Source organism: Desmodus rotundus, chromosome 2 (genome assembly GCF_022682495.2).
Source record: "Desmodus rotundus isolate HL8 chromosome 2, HLdesRot8A.1, whole genome shotgun sequence".
In the NCBI taxonomy this organism is placed as follows: domain Eukaryota; kingdom Metazoa; phylum Chordata; class Mammalia; order Chiroptera; family Phyllostomidae; genus Desmodus; species Desmodus rotundus.
This window is the reverse complement of record NC_071388.1, coordinates 64,749,810-64,766,202: the sequence shown is the minus strand read 5'-3', so window position 1 is coordinate 64,766,202 and position 16,393 is coordinate 64,749,810. Positions and strand designations below refer to the sequence as shown.

Genomic DNA, 16,393 nt, shown 5'->3' with positions numbered 1-16,393 from the left:
CCAAAATATAATCATGAAGGTATATTACATTACATTATTTACATTAATTTCCTACTAATGTAAAACTAGCCCTCCACTTGTTAAGGATAAGTTGTTAACTTTGGGGCCATTTCTGACTCCCCTTGTTACGGTTGAAGGTTTACAGTGACACTTTAGGGCATTTTCAAATGCCAAGTGTTGCAGGTTACATATTACAGAGAATTTCCTCTAGTTATTTTTCATTTTCTCCATCAGCAAGAGTTAAAGTGTTTATTTATAATTTCTAGAGTATTTCCCTAAAGTGTTCATGCATAGTTACCATAATTCTGGCAATATGTAAAACTCAGCATATTTTTATTTCGTACCTATATACTTCAGGTCCTTTTCCTATTTTGCAGGAAAATGTGTTTCTTTAAAAACCTGGTTTCTATTTAAAAATGATCAGAAAAGCACAATGAAAAGATTATTAGTTACTATATTAAGCCTTCCATCATGTGCTGACCAAAAGTATCCAGTAGAAGCTGCACCATTGAAAACAAAAGCCTTGCATTTGCTGGCCAACTAGGCTGTCTCCCCGCTAAAAGCTGATGGAAAGCTTTAAGAATGAAACTTTAAAAGGTTATATGAAGGGAATACTGTAAAGCCACCAGATCTATCAATAAGCATATTTCCTTATCTATAAATAAATGTATTATGAATTATAAAACAAGGATTGCAGAAGGAGGAAAGAAACTGGTCCAATATCTTCAAATTTGAATGTAAATGTGCTGTATAGTTTCTGAAAAGCCTTTCGACTTATGAGGCTGTATTATTTAATGAACAAGGTCATACATAATTCATGACATCTTTCTTTGGGGCCAGGCAGATAGTTTCACCAACTAGAAAATCACTAGTCACTTGAGTTTCAACAAGAAGGGAAGTCTAGTGAGGACTGCCTCCTACCACGTTTTAAACTGTTGACCATTGGTAATGAATGGACTTCTTCATGAGCCAAGACCTTTGGTGCCTAGAAAATATTCTTACATAATATAAGGCCTTCACTGTCACTTGAATATGAATAATGTTATAAACAACCTAATGTCGTGGAATTTGGGGTTATCCGGGGGTGTTTATTGTTCAGGACCCCCTCACTCCCTTTGCATGCACACTCATATGCACGTTCCTTAAAAATAAGTACTTTTATTGTCTTAGGTTTCAAAAATTTCCATTAATTTACAATAAAAATGTCTCTTTTGGAACAACATTAGTAAGTAAAACATATCATCTCACTATAAAAGTACTTTTGAGAATAAAGGCTGGCAGAGATTCCCATTAAAAACATAATCAACAAAAGAAAAAAGCAAACAAAATATAACCAGAGACATTGAAATTAAGAACAATGTAACAATAGCCAGAGGGGAGTGGGGAGGGGTCAGTGAGGGGAGGGGATTACAGGAACTACTATAAAAGACACAGGACAAAATCAAGGGGGAGGGTGAAGGTGGGGGAGGGAGGTGGTTTGGCTGGGGTGGGGTGAAGGGATGGGGAGAAAATGCAGACAACTGTAATTGAATAACAATAAAAAATTTTTTAAAAACATAAATGCAAGTCAGAATATTCTGATACTGTAACGGTGGTGCATAAAAACACAAAAATAAGAATCGGCAAAATAAGAATTATACATGTTATAGCATATATAATTTTAACCCATAGTATATATGTCATTATATGTGTAATATGTGTGTACAATTGATTACACACTGACAAACAGCAAGGAAAAGGCCTGCTATTTTAACACGCAGTTCGAGGTTCTCTGTCTGTGACCAGTAGGGGCAGCGCAGTGGCAAAGGGATGGCGGTCTCGCAAGGTGAGGCTGCTGCTGCACTAGGGTGTCAGCTGGTCCCGCCCAGAACACTTCAGTTCTTCTCTGCAAGGATGTATAATTGATTGGTGTCCGATATAATCCAAGACAATGGAAACTGAACAGCCTGAGGAAACCTCCCCCAACACCGAAACCAATGGTGAATTTGGTAAACGCCCTGCAGAAGACATAGAAGAAGAACAAGCTTTTAAAAGATCTAGAAACACTGATGAGATGGTTGAATTACGCGTTCTGCTTCAGAGCAAGATGCCGGGGCAGGGATTGGAAAAGGAGGCAAGAATATTAAGGCTCTGCGTGCAGACCGCAATGCCAGTGTTTCAGTCCCAGACAGCAGTGGCCCCGAGCGCATATTGAGTACCAGTGCTGATACTGAAACGATTGGAGAAATGCTGAAGAAAATCATCCCTACCTTGGAAGAGTACCAACACTATAATGCGACTTTGACTGTGAATTGAGACTGTTGATTCATCAGAGTCCGGCAGGAGGAATTATTGGGGTCAAAGGTGCGAACATCAGAGAACTTAGAGAGAACACTCAGACAACCATCCAGCTTTCCCAGGAATGCTGTTCTCCTTCCACTGACAGTCGTGCTTGTTGGAGGCAGACCCAATAGGGTTGTAGAGTGCGTAAAGATCATCCTCGGTCTCATATCAGAGTCTCCCATCAAAGGACGTGCACAGCCGTATGATCCCAGCTTTTACGATGAAACCTGTGATTACGGTGGCTTTACAGTGATGTTTGATGGCCGCTGTGGACGTCCTGTGGGATTTCCCATGCAGGGAAGAGGTGGTTTGGACAGAGTGCCTCCTGGTTGCGGTGGGCGTCCGATGCCTCCATCTAGAAGAGATTACGATGATATGAGCCTTGGGCGAGGACCTCCTCCACCTCCTCCTGGTAGAGGTGGCCGGGTGGTAGCAGAGCACGGAATGTTCCTCTTCCTCCACCACTACCACCTAGAGGAGGAGACCTAATGGCCTATGACAGAAAAGGAAGACCTGGAGACCGTTATGATGGCACGTTGATTTCAGTGCTGATGAAACTTGGGACTCTGCAATAGATACCTGGAGCACTTCAGAATGGCAGATGGCCTATGAACCACAGGGTGGCTCCCGAGGTGATTATTCCTCTGCAGGGGGTCGTGGCTCATATGGTGATCTTGGTGGACCTATCATTACCATACAAGTAACTATTCCCAAAGATTTGGCTGGATCTATTATTGGCAAAGGTGGTCAGAGGATTAAACAAATTTGTCATGAGTCAGGAGCTTCGATCAAAATTGATGAGCCTTTAGAAGGGTCCGAAGATCGGATCATTACCATCACAGGAACACAGGACCAGACACAGAGTGCACAGTTTGCTGCGGAACAATGTGAAGCAGTATGCAGATGTCGAAGGATTCTGATGCAAGATATTTTTTCTTTTTTATAGTGTGAAGCAGTATTCTGGAAAGTTTTTCTCAGACTAGTGAAGAACTGCAGGAGTCCTGCATTTTTTTTTTTAATCTGCTTCTGTTTAAAAAGCCAGCATTCCTCTGCTTCCTAGGTGTTCTGCATTTGAGGTGTAGAGAAATCTTTGCTGTTCACCGGGTGTAATGTTTTAGTTCCTTACAAACAGGGTAGGGGGAGGGTGTGCAAAAACTAACAGTGAAATTTTGAAACAGCAGAAGAGTGAGTGAATTTTAATTTTTGTTCATTGTTGTTGGTTAAAAAGGACAATTCCCCCTATGCAATTATTGTGAACACTTTGCTTTGTGGTCACTGTAACATTTGGGCGGGGGTGGGACAGGGAGGAAAAGTAACAGTAGTCCATGTTTCCCTGGCATCTGTCCAGAGCAGTGTGCAGAACGTAATGCTCTTTTGTAAGAAACGTTTTATGATTTTTAAAATAAATTTAGTGAACCTAAAATAAATAAATAAATAAATAAATAAATAATGAATAAAACGCAGTTCGACATTACGAAATGGAAGCGTTGAATGGCTGTGAGCTAAGTGAACGGAAACAACGGAGGGAAGAATCAAGTGCAAACTGATTCCATCAGCAGTGCCCTACTTCTGTACTTTCCCTGCTTTTTTCTGGATTTGCCTCGGTGAAACCTCTTGTGCTATAACCATCACTACAAACAACTTTCCTCCAAGGAGAAGTGGGGGAGGGGTGCAAGGGAAATATCAAATGAGAGTACAAAAGACAGAAGTAACCAGCACCGCCACTCGTACTGAGGGGAAATCAATGGAGGTGGATGAATGGGGGGTGCATTCTCTCTGGCCCTGGATTGGACACAGCTAATCTCTGTGACCTTTGGGAAAGCCAAGGCATAAAATAACCCCAATAATCAAAAGCACAATTAGGATGAAGAGCACAAAACCGTGACTGTGGTTAGAAAAAGCAGACAATGAAGAGATTACGGGGGAAATTTGTCCCTTTAGCAGTTGAGTGAATGCAGCTTCAGAGATGCCCATAAAGGCTGCAGATGGATGGCAGGCGTCTCAGAGAACACCTGGGGGGTGGGGCCGGGGCTGGAGAAACTGGCAGTTACCACATGATCTGGGGTAGAGGTTGAAACAGCCCTGGACAAGGGGGAGAAAAGCTTTTCTTAAGACTAAAGAAATCTGTAAATTCAGTATCAAGTATTGTTTCCCCTTAAGAAAGAAAATTGAGTGAATTCATCCTTGTCAGCACAAAGCAACCAGGCAATTAGGCAAAGTAAAATCTGCAGTTCGAGGCGTCTGCCATAAGGATTAAACGCTGTCCACATGGAAATACTGTCTGAGCGATTGAGTGACGCATTCTGTGTAAGTGTGTGCTTGAAGAAATACAGCAGAAGACATGATGAAACATGGCTAGGAAAAAATGAAATTTCAAAGTCCATTTTTCTCTTCAATTTTAACTGATTCCTTACTCATTTTTTCTCCTATATACTCCAAATTGGCACATTAAGGTAGTAAAAGAATGTCTTCTCTCATTTCAAAAGGAAAATACATAGGATTTTTTTTATTAAGAATTATGAAATGATCCTTTTAAAATTCATTTCTAGTGTGGGTTAATTATAATAACAGCTAACATTGTCTGGCTTCCTATGACCTGATTACTTTAGTGCTGTGCACCATACAGGACTGAAGTAAGGTCTTTACAAATATTTGCTTAGTTCATCTTCATGACCCTTCTGTTAAATAGATATTATTATTTCACATTTTATAAATGAAAAAAAGTGAGACAAACAAGATAAAATAACTTGGCCAATTTAGTGGCTCTTAAATACTACTATATTGTTTATTTAATTAAATAATAATATGTAGTTAGTTGTAGTGATTTCAAAATGCTATGTAAATTATTTGATATTTTGACTAAATTTAATAAATTATGTGGATCTTTCTTGAATATCATTAAACATATAACTTGTAGCACTGATTAGATACATAATTTATTAACATTCTTGGGAGAAGTGGTAATAAACTTATGTATTCTATGATGAGAAATGAGCACAGATTAAAAATAAAGAGTTCTACATTTTTATTCAGAATCTCAATGGTGATCACCATCCACCAAAATCAAATTTCTCACTCTGTAAAAGAAAAATGGTCCTATCTCTTCCTGATCCCCAATTAGTGTTCTGGAAAGTGTACTCCATTCATTCAGGTATTACTATTGTGTCATTTTGGTTTCTTACAATGCCAGATGTATCTGTTCATACAACTAGGGCAGCTGGGACCACCACCTGTTAACTAACTTGGAGCATTATTTAATTAGCCCGTGTTGAAGTTACCCTATGCTTTGACTGGAAGGGAGTGGAACAGTAGCAGATGCTAAGCACAATAAAAGAAAAGCTGTTGAATACCAGGGCAAAGTGGGTGGAGAGAATAACAAAAAAACTCAACAGACGGAGAGAGCCCAAAACACTGGTAAAATGCACCAGAAATTAACTCTCACAAATGAAGTTCAAGGGAGTAAATCTCTGCAGATTAAATTCCATACAACCAAGGTTATCTGTCAAATCAGATGCTATTGAGGATTTGATTTGAGCATTTTGAATAAATGCAGAATGCGGCTGGACAATTGTCTTAGCTTCTAGTTACATAAAGGAAGAGTCATCACTTACTATTTTCACTAAAACCTCTATGACTTTCTTGAAACTAACATTCAGATATCAAAGGAAACAAACATATTGTCTTGATGAAGCATAATTTTCCCAATTACTTTAAGAGCTCCACTTTGTCAGTTTCCACTAGAAGAATTTTGGGAACAAATGGTTTTAAAATTATAACCACTTCTCCACCAATAGAAAGATTTCCATACAGAAGGTACTTTTATCTTGTTTTGTCAAATTAAGTTGAATTTAAATGAACTAAATGTCACAGCTTCTTCTGTGACATTTATATTCTGATTCACAGGCTTATCCAATAATGTATTTACCTTCCTAATGTATTCAGTAGTGTATTTTATGTGAACAGAACAGTAATATGGATACATGTTTTTCTTAGGTGTTTTTGCTTAAATATGTGTTAGATCTCTATTATGTAATCAGATTTCACCAGACTGATGTAACTGGATATACACCAAATTAGGTCAGACAAAATTGTACTTAAGAATTTTCATGTAGCCGTTGTTCCTTTTTTTCAGAATTATAACATTTTTGCAAATTCAAAATTAAAATGTGGCATTTTCAAGCCTAATATTCCAAGTTTGTATTATATTGCTTTTGTTTCAGAAGCAGCCTCTCAGAAAAATGCGTTTCATTTGTTCAAATAAGAATATTCCTATATTTATATCTATATATCTGTACCTAAAATTATTCAAATCAGAGAGAGTTCGTAGAAACAAAAGTCAGTCCACCTATCTGGCAATATTTAAATACCTCTCTATTTTATTCATATAACAACTTTTTCAGTTTTGAGAATGATCACTATTTATTACATTTCCCTTCATATCCATTTTGTCATATATAGGTATTTTTAAATCATCCCTTTTAACATCAAGGCGGGCAACTGGCAGCAGTTAAACCCTGACCTGATCTAACTCCAACAAGATTCTACTTCCGAGAGTATATATTTATTTACATGGGGAGTAAGGCAGGGAGGGAGGAAGATACTAGTCTATCAGCAATGGTAATCTCCCAAAATGTAGTTTTGATTTAGATTTATAATGTTATGATTTTATAGAGACAAATATAAAATCGTAATAAGGAAATAATTAACATTCATCCATTGAGAAGAGCTACCTTCATTTGAACTCTTTTTTTAAAAAATTTTTATTGTTATTCAATTACAATTGTATGCCTTTTCTTCCCATCCCTCCACCCCACCCCAGCTGAACCCACCTCCCTCCCCCACCTCTCCCACCTCCACCCTCCCCCTTGGTTTTGTCCCTGTGTCCTTTATAGTAGTTCCTGTTCATTTGAACTCTTGATTCCAGCAAAAGTGTGATTCAGTGTTTCTTTCATCCAATCATCCAACAAAAATGTATTGATTACCTACTCTGTTCTTAGCACTGTGCTAATGTTAAGCATATCAAGATGCGTAAGACATGGCCCTGTTTTAAGCCTCCTTAAGCTTATATCAAAAATAAATCTTTGTTGTTGAAGAATAATAAAAAATAATAATTATCAAGAAAAAATTCTGAATTTATCAACTTATTTTTACTTATCTTGATTTAATTTAGGCAGTAGTTCAATCCCCAAATCTACATATTTAAATATATGTGGGTAAAGCCTTATTTTAATGATAAAACACTATTTTAATAAAATGTAATAATTGTGCATTTCTTGCTTAAACATAAGAAACTATCGTATCAACTACTTTTTTTCATCTTATCTATGAAGACAGTGAGGAAGCCCTGGTGATATGCTTAATGGAGCTAAGAAATAGATTTGTGAAATTATCCAATCTTATTGTTCAGTGACCTGAAAAGAATCACTATCAGGTGTCTCATTGCTTATATACTATTGAAATTCCATCCAGTTCCTAGAATTAGATTGATGACTAAAGAGAAGCCATTGGGTATAGTGAAAAGATAAGGTGCCTTGGAGACAGAAATCATTCGGAATCAAATTCCAAATATACTACTTACCAGTTACACGACAGAGGACAAAGAAACTCTCCTCCGAGCTTTCGTGTCAGCATCTCCAAAATGGAACACTGATGACGTGGGTCCCAATGGTGATGACTACGATGATGGCAGAACTGTCAAAACTGCATGAGAAAAGTACACGCATACATACAAAACAGTGTACTTGGTGTTAAATAAACTAAAGCATTATGGAAATATTAGTTGTGATAATGATCAGTACAATTGTTACTTCTCTTTCTTTGTATTTAATTCACTCAGTTATCTAATCGCCTAACCAGAAAATAGAAAAAGTACTGTCATGTATGCATGTATGTTGAGATCTTTGTATGAAATCTACTTTTTCATTTACTGCAATCCTGGCATCTCATATTAGTTATGATTACCTACTCTATCATTTTGTTTTAGTTTAGTCGATCATTATAATCATGGTTCTTTTATCTGTGACAGGAACCTGGAGAAGCAACCTTGATTTTCCTTACAAGAGCAAACTTAGGGATGGTTGTCAGTTTCTGTCACCATATTGTTGCTTTAAAAATAGATTTCATTTAATATTTTGTAGCACAGTTTTAGAACTTGACACATGTTATATTCAATATTCTAGCATGTCAATTTCTGGAAAGTCACTTAATCCTCATTGTAAGTGAATTTTTTTCTGTTTCATTCTCTATATTGTGTAGATACTACCTAAAAACACCTACTGTTTTTTTTTCCTTTTTTCTCTCTCATCTCCATAACATAACTCTTATTTCTTCCCTTTTTGCCAGTTCAAAGAATGAGACAAATGATAATGTACCTGCCACAATTATTTTAACCAAACATGACTCAAGCAGGAGTTTGAATTTAACTTTAATTTGATCTTGTAGAATTATGACACAAATTTAAAGCTTAACAAACATAGTTTTTGTACTTAATTTTTAATTCATTGTCTAGGTTTCTAATTAAATGTTTGCAGTACTCCATTTAAAGTACCCATTCCCTGCATTCCTCTTGATTAGTAGGAAAGAATCAATGAGAATTGATCCAATTTGTAGAACACAATTCTCATATTGATAGTAGTTTATATTCATTTGCTTTCCCCTAATCTTTTATTAATGGTCATCTTCAAAATGTCAATTAATGCCAAAGCTCTGCACAGTGATAATGCAAATCTATAAAGAAACCAGTTTGACACATTGCATAGGAAAGAAGGAAGAACTTATTATTTTTAACATATATTTATATAACAACATATGACAAAAAAGGAAGGATAAAGATGTAAACTCATGTTTTGAGCTTTAAATTTCAAACCAAATTAAAAAATAAAAAACTGAAGCAATTTAAGTGACCAGTTTTTTTCTATGAGGCCTTTATAAAATTGGCCCCACAGTATGATGAACCATTTAGAGATATATTAATTAAAGGATAGTAGAATATAAGTCTTTGTGCTACAAAAATAATATTAGCTATTTTAATCAGTCTTCATCCACCATCTGTTAAACTTTTTAAAATGTTTTTTTATAATAGATTGAGTTTTTGTTAACATTATGCCATATTTGCTTTAATTATCTCAATGTACTTTTTGGAACATTTGAAAGTAGTTTAAAGATAATTCACCCCTTAATTATTCTACATGTGTATTCTAAGGATACATTTCTTTTCTGTGGATCTTAAATTGGGAATTAACTCTTGTTTGAATCCAGGAGAAGCACTGTTACTCTGAATGCTTCATAGGTGATACTGTATATCGTATCACACAATTGTCCTCCCTCTTAGTTACCCACTATCGGCGGCACTGCATGTGATTACTGAGTTCAAGTAGTGAATGCCAGATCTATTCCTTATAAAAGCACATTTTCCCCTTTGCAGTTAGGAAATAAGTTCTGGGGTGACTCTAGCCCTGTAAAATATACCATTGCCTACCATTTTTTACCTAACAGATTTAATATCCGTTGATAATGCTTGTCTAAATGAATTATTTTACCAGGGGTTGTCATATAAGGATTCTTTTAATTCAAAATTTCCATTATATTTTGACATAAGTGTTAGAAAAATCTCAGTAAATTTATTATTACACAGATTAACAAATGTGAAATTCACCATTTAATTTACCATGAAAGAAAGTTGCATCACCTTTCATGAATTATTATATTTAAGAATAAAGTTTGCTGAACAACATAATTTCCATTGTAAAAAAACTACAGAATTTTATTATTTTTTGTCATTGTTGCTTATATTAAATCTGTCAGAGACTGTTGTTAGATGACCCAGGATATATCATATATAAATTATATGTATATTTTATGGTTATATATATTATATTGTTATATTATATTCTTATCTTGTATATTATGTTTATGCTTGGACTATAACACCCTGCAAAATAAAATAAAACAAAACCATATAGAAAAATCTATTATAAGCAGTACGCCTATAGGCCAGAATTCAGCATTAAACCCCAGATACAATTATTTCACTAAATTATAAAATATTAAAAATATAATACAGTAAAGACTTTCTCAGCATAGACAGGGACTAGAGAAAAGGAGTAGGCTGAAGGGGAAAATGATGAGGTCGATGCTTAGCACATGAAGTTGCATAAGCGGTGGAGAGAAGATTGTGTTGTTGGTAGACCATCTAAGATATGTGAAAGTTGCAACATTTTATTTAAAATAGTTGAAGTCATGAGCCTTGAAGAAGATATCTACAGGTTGAACAAGAAAAGGAAGAAGTCTGGAGTCCTATGAAACAGAAGCACTTAAAGAGTGTTGGGAGGGAAAAGGCTTTGAGAGATGAGGTATCAGTTCTGTGGGTCCCAGAGATTAGAATTCGAATTAGAACCTAAGAAAGAGTTTTGTTGTTTTTTTTAAAAAAAAAACTAACATAAATGAGAGGACGAGTATAAAATTGGAACTGATTGCCTTAAGAAGCAGTGAAGGCCAAACAACCAGTAAATTCTGAGGACTCTCTATGCCGGATGAAGGTCGTTGTGCGGCTCCAGCTGACCTATTTGGAAACCTGAATGTTTATGATTTAATGAGTAAAGACTTATTTTTTATATTGAAAAAGAATGTTTTCTATGCCTATGTGGATACAGAGAGTACAACAGCATTTGAGTTAATTTATGTAAAGTATTTTTTCTGATTATAATACAAATGCAACTGTATTTTCAAATTGTTTTGTATTGAGACCTATCATGTGAAATCTGCATTTTTGGTCACCGTCTGGTCATTCATTTATTTATTTTCATAAAGGAAAAGGGGGAAATGACCTATTTAAGCCTGTGCAATGCTGTAGATCCAGTGTAAAGCGGTAGATGTACCAACATGAAGCAGAGCACCTGACCCGCAGGAATTCAGGGTAATGGGGGCAAGAGGCACACAGAACTCAGAACCCCGAGTGCCAGTGCATTCCTAGATGGGATGGTGGCTTTTACCAATTACACCCACATCTACTTCCTGGGCAACCCGACAGACCTGGGCAACCCCCAAGTCTGGCCAAGTCTGTTTAGACTTGGAACACAAGAAGACCTCCTTCAGGCATTATAAGCACTGAATAACCTCTTGACTCATTATGTTCCATTCCATGGCTCTCATAATCAATACTATTTAATAAAAACTTTAAATAAATATCTTTTGGGCTCTCTTTGAATTGGTCCTCCAGCTCACTTGCAAAGAGTCAAGTGATTATTTCCTGTTATAATCATTCTTTGAGAGGAAGGAGGGGGAAGAAAAACATAAGTGAAATTAGTACAAATGAGACCTTTTGTTTCCTGTAGGTCCAAGCATATTACTAATGAAAAGCTTAAGAGGTACATTGAATGTGCTGTATACATATGGTAAGATGCACTGATTAAGGCAAAGTCTGTCTTTTCCTTTCCTGAGACTAAGAAGGGGCCAGGAGGCTGATGGGTGAAAACAGGAAGGCAAATTTAGAAACAACATAGCAGGTTAGACATGGCTGAAAAATCTGCATTAGGCATCTCATTTCAAACAACAATGAGCTTTCTTTCCTCCTCTCCATTGCTTTTGTAATAATATGCTCATTCTCAGAGAGGGTTCAGTAACAAAGGGGGCACAAGCCTTATCACAAAGTCTTATGACATCACAGAGACAAACTGGTGTAGTTCATGTTGTAGATGTGGATGATTTTTATTCGTTTTTTGAGAGTGATTAGAAATGGGTGCATCCACATTAAATAAACCATTCCATCATAAATTAAAAGTAATATTTCCTTTGAAGAGGTACATTTGTTACTAAGAAAAAATAGTCTAAAATTAAGGTAACCCTAAACACACCACTTGCTTTAAAACAAGAGTGTGGCTAAGCAGGAAAGGCCTCCTTAAAAGGTCTTTGGTACATTTGAACCAGCACCTTCTGTTTATTTTCCTCCATCGCACTCTTTCACTCAGTGAATTTGCATGAACAAGGTTACTGAGTTTGCGGCAGAACATTGTGCTAATGCTGCCTCGAAATACACAGAAATGCCTGTTTCCCCATTCTCTCTTATTGATGTGATTAAAACTCTGACCTAAACAACATGTGCATACAAATAAGTTAATAGGCTGGAGGGGTAGAAAGTGGAGCGTTTTTCTGATGTACCTCTTTCCGAGTCAATTTTAAGGACAAAATGACAACATTTATCTCTGGCAAGGCAAGGATTAATAGGGCAATAATGAGCACTTTTCCCCTTTGGTCTGCACAGATTTGAATGTTATACTTTTTACTTCTCCATTTTGGCCACATCAGATTAATTATATGACAGACACATGGTAGGGGGGAGGGGGGAAGGCACGGAGATGGAGTAAAGAAATATGCTACATACAAAAAAACCACAAAGCAGACTCATGTTAGACATTTATCCTCTAAAAATTACTGAACTATCCGTAAATCATATCTAAAAGCAATTTGAATAGCTGTGTCTAAGACAAAATGTGTTGACTTAGCTTGAAAAAAAAACTGGCAGGGACACAAAACTAATGGCCCCCATGATGTTTCTAAAGAGCATTACCTATGGGCACTGCTACCTCCCTTGTAAGTCACACACATTCTTATTTGAGTAAACAAACAGCTGTGATTCTTCATTGCTTCACGGAGGAATCCTCTGCAGATGCTGTTTAAGGTGATAAGCAGCCTGCAGAACATCACAACTTGGATGACCTATGACTCCACAGTGTTCGATTCAGGAAGCACATATGAGTTTCATTGTGTCTGTGCTTATCAGCAATGGGGCTGGGGACCGTGCTCGTATTTATCTAACACAGGTAGATATGATGCCTGGGGACGGAGCACAAGTGAAGTCAGCAGTGGTGTCGCCGGGCTTCTCTCTCTCTATTTGTACTGCTGCTCAGCTTCTGGATATTGAAATTTGAATGTCGCTGTGCTTAGCCTTATCTCTAAAACTCTGCATAGGAAAATAAATGTGCAATTTGAAAACCATAAAAAAGCAATTCTTTTACCCAAGAAAAATCAGGATAGGTGGATGAAAATATTTATCTGGATGACCGCAATGTAGAATCTCAAGCACTTGGAATATTTTTAAATATTCAAGCCAAAATGTGCAGTGTCATTTTACTCATGCATGCTTTTCAGTAAGTGTATCTCAATTCTTCAAGATGACAAATGTTACCTTCTGAAAGCTATGCTGCTGCACCACTTTCTTCACTGTTGCTCAGAAAAAGTATGACATTTTATTTTATCATCCACCCTCTTATTTGACAAGACCCTATTTTCCCCACAGCCTCCCCCCACCCATATGAGGTACAGTCCCTTGAGCCTGTAATTGGCAGGAGATGAAGCGATGATGGGGAGTGATCACAGTCAATAGCTTTGATTAACAATAAGGTGGAAAATTAGCAATGCTAGCATTCAGCCACCCTGCCCTCTCCCTCTTCCATATGCTCCCTCACTCCAGGCTGGCGGCCTCGCAGAGGGCAGTCAGAGCCCTTCGCCAGCTTTGAAGTGCAGCAAAGGTGCAAGCAGAGCAGAGAATTAGGGAAATTAGGGAGAAGTAGAGACTGCGAGTCATGATGCTGAGACCTTCGCACAGCTTAGTGTGCCGCAGGAGGGGCAAGGAGGACGTGTGCTGTGTGCTGTCCTTGTGTGTGTTTCTGTCACATGTGGATTTACTTGTGTCTGGACATGCTGTGCTCGAAATGGCAACTACTGTTACTACTGTGACCCCATCAGCAGCTCTGGTGTTGTTTCCGACAGACCCTGAAGACCTAGAGAAGGGGAACGACAATGGGACGCCAAACCCCACCTCTGATAACGATGACAATTCGCTGGGCTATACAGGTAGAGTGTTTCTTTCCCAAATACTAACTGCCCATTCCTCATATAATGCCTCCACCTCCATCAATCATCAACCACCTGTGTAAAATTATCTACTCATCCCTGCTTCCCACTAACAGCCTACGAACTTCTTGCCCTCATTTTCCCGACTTCATTCTTTAACTGGGAGTTCATTTTGCTAAAGAACACATTTTGGGGAAAAGAAATTGACATAAAAACTGCATATATCTGTGTTCCCTATTTTTGATACTAGTGAACACTCATCAGCCTGAAACTTTGATATTACGTATGTGTTTAGAAGGATAATATTGTCTTAGAAATTTAATATTTGAGTAAATTGCTATCAAAAGAAACAAAAGACTACGTGCAAATAATTGGCTTGCTTGCATTTGGAGGGGTTACACTCATACTCTTATAAACAATGAAATGTAAACTCTTAACAAGAGTGATGCAAATCATAATTACCAACTTCTATCTCAGGATATGTCTGCATGACTATTGTCACCTCATCCACAAGTTGCTTCTTAAATAGATACATGTTTATACCAGACAAAATTAGCAAACTAACTAATTGAATGTGTTGGAAATAATTCATATTATAAATGTCTCAAACTGATTACCCTATAAATATGTAAAAGTTTCATGCAGAACTTGTAAGTCTAGTTATAAATATAATTGTGTAAGTTACACAGCTAACTCGGAAACAATTTGACTAAAACTTCAGATAAAAGCAAAAAAAATACATCACATAAACTGTTAAATAATGCTGTGATAGTGGTCTTATAGTAATAGCAGCTATTTATTATGTTCTTTTCATTAGTTATTATTAGCATAGTTTTCTACAAACTTTTCTGGACTGTGGGCTATGGAGATTGTGTGTATGTGTGTGTGTGTGTGTGTTGGGGTAATTGAAATGAGAGATAATGGAGAACTCTTCTGTATCATGGCAGTCTTACAGATGACTGTGTTAAAAAGAGAATAGTTCACTTTGGTGTAAATTAACACACTAGTACGTTAGAAGCATGTCCATTATCTTCATAGATATAATTTTCTCCAATATTATCCCTAGACTATAAATTTTGGGTTTTAAATATTTGGAATAAGTACTAAAATTAATAACACCTTTATAAGCAATGTTAACATGTATTACATTTATTTTAGTATTATAAATATCGTATTCTCATTTTATTCCTATCTCTCAACCTCAGAACTGGTATTAAAAGACCAACAAACCAAAGCCCATTGGGGGTGAGATGGTGAAGAAGTTGGTGTGATACTTTTCCAGAGACTTAGCTAGAACCAGAGTTGTAAATGCCATTTCTTAATACAGTAAATACCAAGGGAGTTCACATTTGTGGAAGGAGGAATCTGAGGCCGTGCTCTTTCTCCTGGGTACCCTCCGTCACCAGTGCGTCCTAGTTCTGTTTCCTAGTGCTCACACAGTCTAAACAACTGCATTGTTTAGATACGCTAGGAGCATTTGCCCTTTGTCTTTTATGGATTTCCTAAAAATTACATATACCCAACACATAAATCATGCTGGGGCATTGAATTAAGAGATCTTAAAAAATTGCATTTAAGACTAAATGTACCATTTTTGAATTTTTCATTCTTATTTATTTTTCTCCAGGTTAATTAGTAATTAGATTTCTGCTATTAAACAAGTCATTAGATGAATTCAGACAAGGTAATAAACTGATAAAATTATCTTTATATTCTACAAGGAAACTAACTAAAGAAGCACATTTAATGCAAAGTTACTAGAAAACAATCTTCTGAACAATCTTTTTCCTGGGACTATAACTGTAACACATAGCACCTAAGGAAATGTATTCTATTTTGTTTCAGTAAATTCTTGATTATTCAGGAACCTCTCTTTTACTGTATGAACTAAATATGCCTTTTGTGTCTCTTTCATTTGCACATTGACCATTTCTTTGCTCATTAAAAACTCCATTGGAAGTGATAAGAAAAATTAAAGTGTTTTTTTCTGCTTGATAACAATTATAAAGGAAGATCTCAATTGGCTCTGAAGTGCAAATAATCATATAAAGTATTACTTGAAACTATCTACAGATTTCTTTCTCTTGTGCATATGTGTGCAAGTGTGTATGTGTGTGTGTATGTGTGTGAATTTCCTTTACTGTGATCACGTACAATTGAGTTGAGAGAATCTTTGTTATTACATAAGAGGTAATTCAGTTTAGAGGGAAGTGTGATGGCC

At 36.6% G+C, this 16,393-nt stretch overlaps 1 pseudogene; it reads left to right on the top strand.

Moving 5' to 3' along the window:
* Positions 1 to 1,861: 1,861 nt before the first annotated feature.
* Positions 1,862 to 3,280, top strand: LOC112302540 (heterogeneous nuclear ribonucleoprotein K pseudogene; annotated as a pseudogene).
* The last annotated feature ends 13,113 nt before the right edge of the window (positions 3,281 to 16,393 follow it).